The 7,671-nt window shown below is 43.7% G+C and overlaps 1 protein-coding gene and 1 pseudogene across 1 annotated transcript in view; one reads left to right on the top strand and one right to left on the bottom strand.

Annotated features, from left to right (window-relative positions):
* LOC103597437 (zinc finger protein 709) overlaps window positions 1-7,671 on the top strand; it is a 25,595-nt gene that overhangs the window by 2,146 nt on the left and 15,778 nt on the right. The gene's annotated exons all lie outside the window — the stretch shown is intronic.
* Window positions 6,633-7,574, bottom strand: LOC103597436 (annotated as a pseudogene).

Here is a 7,671-nt window from a genome sequence, read left to right as displayed (position 1 = left end):
GGGGGGGGGGGGGGGGGGGGGGGGGGGGGGGGGGGGGGGGGGGGGGGTGGGGGGGGGGGGGGGGGGGGGGGGGGGGGGGGGGGGGGGGGGGGGGAGGAAGGGCATGTGGAGGTCCCAGAGTTGATTTCTCTGGCTGCTCAGGTCCCCCACCCTCCACGACCAGGGGCTGACCCTTTAGGGGTTATATCCTAACAGGGAGAGTGTGGACCCCAAGCTTGTGTATGTGTTTAACCTTCTGAATGTGGTTTTTCCTTCTGAACTCTGGGGAAGCAAGCTGCTTAACTGAGCGGATTCAAGTACTATTTGTGTTTTTTTCCCTTCGGATTCCTTTGTCTGTTAAATATTGTGGCACTTAAATTCTAGTTTCTGTTAACAGTTTGTAATTTTATTCTCTCTGGGTGTGTGTAAGATTTTTAGTTTCTTAAGTTTGAAAATGTAAGTTGATTGAGGGACATGGTATAACTAAGGCAAGAAAATTCTGGAACCAAACAGAATATTTGTTCCTTTTAGGCAAGAGAACCTCAAGATATGAGATGAGAAAGTAAACGTGAGTGTTCTCAGGTATATTTTGCATTTTTAGATCAGTTTTTGTACATTCATGTCCTAGAGAACTTTGAAATTTAAGTAACTATACTATTCCTATTGCAAATGAATTCCCATTTTAACTGAGGAAAACAACTGAATTTCTGTTTTAATTCATTCATGTGAAGAAAAGTATTCAAAGCTAATATTTATCTTTGAAAATCCTAATATATTTAAGAGATTAGGCCCAAACCTAATGCATTATAATATGGTACCCATTCCTGATAATGCCCCGCCCCCTGTGTGAGATATAATGGAAGTTCACACTATGATGCAGCTTGTCGTCATAGAGATTAGAAAATGTACATATTTATGGTTTGCACTTTTTTAACTGTTGATGTTTAAAGGATGAAGTCTTAGTATTTTTTTTTTTTTTTAAAGATGACCGGTAAGGGGATCTTAACCCTTGACTTGGTGTCGTCAGCACCACGCTCTCCCAAGTGAGCCAACTGGCCATCCCTACATAGTGATCCGAACCGGTGGCCTTGGTGTTATCAGCACCACACTCTCCCAAGTGAGCCACAGGCTGGCTCTAGAAAATTTTACATTGTTTAAAAAAGCAAAAGTAAGTTAACTAAAAATAGATTACTAAGTAGTAAAATATGGCTTATAAAAATTTATCTGTTTATCCCAAAGAAATAATGCATGTGGAAGTTAAAAAAATTCAGGATAGTAACTTATTTGAGAAAACTTCCTGCCAGTACATCCTGATCCACTCCTGTATACTTGTTCCAGCCACCCTCTAATCGCCAATTTTGATAATTTCTTGAGCATCCTGTCAGTGTTTCTATTACTGAAACCCCAAAGCTCCGTTTGCTCACTGCTCAATAGCCAATAATTGAGAGACAGAGTTGGTGTAAGGAGAGGTAGCCTTTAATCAGGAAGCCGGCAGCCTGGGGAAATGGTGGACTTGTGTCTCAGAGACCATCTCCACTTTTCCCAGACTTGCCAAAGAGTTTTATAGAGATGGGTGATAGGGGGCTGATTCATGCTGATCTAAGCAGGATGTGTAGGCATAATCATAAAATTGCAAATAAACATCAAAGAACTTTTGGGGTGGGAGCTGATTCAAGGTGACCATCTTCTATGAAGTCAAGTCACAGATTCAGTTCCTCAAAAAAGATCTAGTTAGCAAGCTAGTAAAGAATGGCCACCTGGGTTAGGTTCAGGTTATGAGAGTAAGAAAAAAAACTTTTTAATTTAGAAGTTTAACAAAATAGTCACTTCTGTTCAGCTTGTTACCTTTCTTTTTATAAAAACAAGCAATTGTGAGTGCATATTTTTCTTACCCATGTTTGTTCTTGTAATGAATAGTCTGACATCACAGTTTTTATTCTTGTTGTATATGGTATAAGCCGCACCCCTCTCTCTTCTCTCTGTGCTGCACATCTGGATAAGCTGAAAAAGTCTGGGGGCAGGAGATTCAAACCACAGAGGCTCCTGCCCTTCAGCAGGAACTCTTTGATAGCCTTACCCACAGTAAAAATCCCAGACCAGGCTCCTTTTTTAAGCTCTCTTAAACCATTTCACACCCTGCTTGAGAGGCCTGCCCTGCTTTCCCCAGAAATCTCAATCATGTAATTCATAAGCCTTTTCACACTCCTTCCTTGTGTGTTCTTCATGCAACATCTGAACCACACCCCTACAGATGACTATAGCAATGGTCGCTGTGTGCACTTTGTTCAGACATTGACCACCACCCCATGGGTCTGTCCTCTGACTTACTGACCTGCTCTCCTGCCTCATGGCCAGCACATGCAGTATGAGATGCTGCTTGCTGTTGAACTGGTATGTGAGCTGTGTTCTATGCTGTATAAGAAAGTAGAGGAAAACTTCACCTCTGAAGGTTCATTAATAAAAATCACTGACAAATTTAGGTCAATATGAAGAAAAGGCATAACAAATTTTATTATTTAATGTGCCACGAGAAGGCAAAACATGGGGGCATCACAAGACAGTAATGTCTCAAAGGTCCCATGGAGGTAACAAAGCTTATATACCAGTGTTCATGAGAGAGAGAAGGCAGGAGGAGGTACAAACCCCAGAACAATGGCCTGAGACCAGGTGTCTCTGAAGTTCTGGGGAGAGGTGTTGTCACAGGCAATAGAAGGAAGTAAGAAGTTAAAGTTAAATACAGACATCTTGTATGCAAATAAAAATACTTGATAAACTCATAGCTGCCCTCTGAAAGAATAGATAGCAGCCAAAGGAGGGGCGCATCAGCAGACATAAATTCATTTCAACAAAGAAACAACCTTCTGGCCAATCTTGTTTTTCCAGTCTTTCTGAATTAGCCTTCTTGAAATATGTCAAAGAAATGTATTTCAGGGCCAAAATATTTTGCCTTCCCACAGTTACATGTTGAGCCCTACCAAGCCTGGGTTCTAGGTTCAGCAGACCCAAGTTGGCAGTTTTGATAATTTCTTGGTAGTTAGGAGCAGGAGTATGGATGGAGTAGGATGGAGGCCCCCCTTAAAGAGGCCCTAGGTCGTGTGTCTTGGCCTGGATTTATCTGTGTATTTTCTAGTGAAGCTGTAACTACTGCATTGCTTTGGCCCCAATATACAGGGTGCTCATGGGAAAGACTACTTTCAAGAGCAGTTATTTTTAAAAGAGAGAGAAAGGGTGGGGGAACATTAGATGGTAGCCATTAGATGGTGGGCTGAATCCACGCTCCTAATAGCACAGGGCTCACCAGTATCCATAAGTGCTGTTGCTGCTGCCCCTGCCTGTATTGCAGCAAGGATGCTGACTCTCACAGTTGTAGGGAACAACACCCATGGCTCTCCTGTCACACTGTAAGGGGTTTGTTCAAAGCCAATATAAGCCCGGGGTTCCTAAACCCTATAAAGCAATCATTGTTATGGGGAAGGTCCCTAAGCCTGATGATAGTGATTTGTGGCTCTCTGGAGGAAAAAATTTATAAATACTAGTGTAGATAGGACACCCCTCTCCTTCCAAATTATATCCAGTGGCCAAAAAAGAAACCATGGAAGGAAGGGAGGGAAGGAACAAAAGAAAAAGTGCTGAAACAGAGGTCTACAATTTTACCCAATTGGTTAACTGAAACAGACTAAAAGAATTTACACAATAAAAAAAGGGCCTCTACATCATAGGTTCTGTATTAATTTTAATATTTTATGTAATGTACTAATTGGTAAACCTTTTATAGGGTTAGTGAATACTAGGGCTCAATTTATAGTTATACTCAGGAGTCCCACTAAATTTGAACAAGTTACCTCTAATGACCTTAGGGGTTTTACTGAATATGAAATAGAGGACAGATAGGTATGCCTTAATCATCATAACCATTGCCTTGCTTAAATTCCCTGTGGTCATAGCACCCATTGTCCTAAAATATCCCATAGTAAGCAGATAAGCTCTGACCCAAAGAGTCATAAATGAAATTTAAATCATATCTTTGGCACATATAAATTGGCTTGACAGAATGGGACCCCAGTGAACTTACTCTCCAGTTAAATGAGTTAACATGGTCCAATGTAAATTGAACAGGGCCTTGATGGATTGAAGAGAATTATACAAAACTTGTTTAGTGAGGGAGTGGTTATTCCCAGTGCTTCTCCTTTTTTTTTTTTTTTTTTCCTGTTTAAGACTGATAACATGGAAAAAATGTTTATATGTTAAGTACAAAAGGGACATAAAATTGTATATACAGTAGAATAACAACTATGTAAACACTCCAAAAATCTATGCACAGAAATGTCTAGAGGAACATTTAACACCAAAAGATTAACAGTGATAGCATTTGGGTGGCAAACTAATTCTTTTTAAAATTCCCAATTTTTCCTTAAAAAGCAGTAATTATGATTACAACGGGGAATACTTTAAACACAGGAACTAAAATACAGATCATTTTCTTGCTTCTGGGCAAGCAAGTCATGCTTGGTGGCTGCTCTGTTTGCAGGTATGTTAAAGCACCAGCCTTTCGTGTTAACCCACAGTTCCAACCACTCTCTCTGAACAGTTATTTCTATCATGAATTTTCTACCCTGAAAAGCCAGGGTGGGCAGTAACAGCTCAGATCATTTGGTTTTTAAATGTTCCTCCCCTCTGGGAAGGCAGAGCTACACAGTGGGTAGTACCACAGCAGCTGCACTTTCCAGTCTACCTTTGGGAAAAGTGTATGCCTCTTGCCTTTTCAGTTTGAGGAACAAGACAAAAAGTAATTGCTTTAAAAAAAGCGCTAACAACTCATAGCCTATTCTTGCTGCTGAACAGAAGCAGTGAGTGATGGATTGATTTACCCACTAGGAACTGTATATTCTTGGGCAAGTCGTAACCTTGTTGAGAACCTCAGTTTTTGGATCGGCAGGGAGTGTTGCCTGCATAAATGTATGTTTGGAGGCTTAGTCAACATGCCACTTGCTCTGCTCTAAGGCCATGTAGGGGAAGAAAAGGCCATGAGCCAGCTGCAGCTCACGTCATCCTGGGCCTGGCTAGAGCTCCTTCCTCTCCCAAGAGAAAGCAAGGAGAAGTAGCAATAAAGCAGACATACCAGATAGATGGGAGTGACCTGTAAATGGCAAAGAAGCCTCTAACAAACTGAAAATGCTCTGGTTCTAGCATCCTCTCCCCAAATGCCACAAACCAGACACAAGCCATGCAAGAGTGATCACACACAGATGCAGACAGAGCATCACCAGGCAAAAAGGGGGCTAATACTGCAAAGAGGGCCCCAAAATCTGGCTTGAAGAACACAGGGGAGTCAGTCCAAGACCCTCACTTAGCTGCCATGGAAACAGCAAACACTAGAAGCTTTGCTTCATTAAGTCTTCCAAAGGGAAAAAAACATAATAGGGAAGACTCACTAACACTTGTGGCTATTAGCCACAGTATTAGCAAGGATGCGTCTTTCTCCAGGGCTGTAGGACTCCATCTCCTTCAGCTGAACTCTGAGAAACTAAGATGAGACAGAAAGAGAGAGAGAGATGCTTACACACATACATGTGCATATATGTATGCACAGATATATTTAAGTGAAGGTGCACACACTGTGCTAAGATACAAACAATAGAAATCAAAAGTCATATATAAAACAGCTAAATATAACACAGGCCTAGAATCAGCTCTTGGTTGGGTGCTGCAAAAAGGGGTGGTATCACTTGGAGACTATGTACACAATCTGTGGTGGGCAGGGAAGGCATCAGTATAAACAACTCAGACTCACTCCACAATACTGACCCACAGGAAAGCGTGATGCAGCTCATGTACAAAAACAGACTCCTACCTTGCTTTCATACAAAGCTTGGTAGGCACCCAGGAGAACTGCAGGTTTGTCTTGATGACGGAGGACTGCACCAGGCTGCTGCTAAACCTTCCAGCCCTAGGAACTTACTTGCTACCACCTTCCCTCCCTTTCAGGCTTTTGGGCCTTTTCCCACCCAACACCCAGAGCCTGAAGCCTGCCCAGACCACCCACCCTCACACACTGACTGCAAGGCTTCCAGGCAAGCAAGGTCTTTCTGTATCTGTTCCTTTCTGACCCCAAGATATATTTCTGTAAAAGTTTGGCACCAAAGAAACATGACAGTTGTGGAATTATGCCACAACTACACATGGAGACCCAGTAACAAGACATGCAATGTGAGGGCACAGGGCACTGAGCTGCCCTAGCATCTCAAAACCAGAACTGTGACTTCCCATGGATTTATGGGGGTGAGAGAAGGGATGTGCAGAACTGACAACTTCACCGGCCCTTCAGCAGCAAATACATTCAAAATTGAAGGCGTCTTGAGAGCCCCACTAATCATAAGTCTGGCCACTGCTCTGAAGGAGCTTGGTGCAGTGAGAGCTGGAAAAGCTGAGTCCCTATTGAGTCTGCCGCACCAAGAATCCTTTTGAAGAATCTCAGCAAAGTAATTTTTTTCTTTTGAGCAGATGTACAGCACATCCATGGGAAGTCCGGCCATGTGAAAGGATGTTCTCCAGCCCAGTCAAATGATCCAATCCCATTATTATCTCAGTCCCCTCTGAGTTTTTTTTCCTGCTGGCTGCCTTTACTGTATAGAAACAGCCAAGTAGCATCAAAGTCAGTCATCAATGGTGGGCAACCAGAAGGCCATGTTGGAACATGCGCTGGCAAATGTCATGAACTTGGGGTTGAACTGCAAACAGGTAATGGGGCCTGTGTGTTTACCATCCAGCACAGCTACTTTTATACCGCTCTCTCCATTCCAGACATGGATCTTGCCATCCTCTGAACCAATCATAATAAACTGAGAGTCTGGAGTAAATGAAGCCTCCAGTGTGACAGCTTTGCTGTTGGCATAACCCTCAAATGTGTGCATCACCACTCCCTTGAATGCATCAATGAGATGGATGAAGCTGCCATTGGTGGAGATGAGGATGAACTTTCCGTCATTGCTAAACTTAAGTCCTGTGCACTCACAAGTCTGATCATACTGCATCTTAAAGGTCGCAAATGGCCCCTTACCAAGAAAACGAAGGTCATAAAGTTTGACCACTTCAGAGTTGACACCCGCAGCTATAATTAACCCTTCTGGGTCAAAAGAACAGACTGGCTTGCCCTGTAGATGCGTGAGACCCTGGCAGTTGGGACACCGGAGATCCCAGAGTCGAATGGTCTGATCAAGAGACCCAGAAATGAAAGTGTCATCCACAGGTGACATGGACAAGGCTATCACCCTTTTGCTGTGTCCAGGAAAGTATCTGATGTATTTGTTGTCGTGCAAGGACAGGTAACGAATAGTATCGTCTATTTTGTTAGAGCTGTAAACAGCGGTGTTTGCCGCATGAGTGTATCTGATAAGGTCCACGCCATATTTTTTACTGTACAGGGTTCTCTTTGGTTTGCCCTCCTTGCAGTCATAGAGCACGATGGAGTCGTCGTCGCTGCTCGAGATGACCGCGTCGCCGTTGGGGCTGAAATCGAAGCTGTTAATCTTGTCCGAGTTCTCGCTGAACACCCTGGCGACGCGGAAGCTCCGCAGCACGCTGTCCGTTAGCTTCATGGCGGCGGCTGAAGGCGGCGGCGGAGCAGGGCCCGAGCGGGGCCTGGCGGCGGGCGGCCGCGGAGGGGCCAATCCGGACGGGAGGGAGCCGCGCCGG

The sequence above is a fragment of the Galeopterus variegatus genome, unplaced genomic scaffold (genome assembly GCF_000696425.1).
Source record: "Galeopterus variegatus unplaced genomic scaffold, G_variegatus-3.0.2 Scaffold2313, whole genome shotgun sequence".
In the NCBI taxonomy this organism is placed as follows: Eukaryota; Metazoa; Chordata; class Mammalia; order Dermoptera; family Cynocephalidae; genus Galeopterus; species Galeopterus variegatus.
The sequence above is the reverse complement of the archived record's forward strand: the minus strand, read 5'-3'. Positions and strand labels throughout refer to the sequence as shown.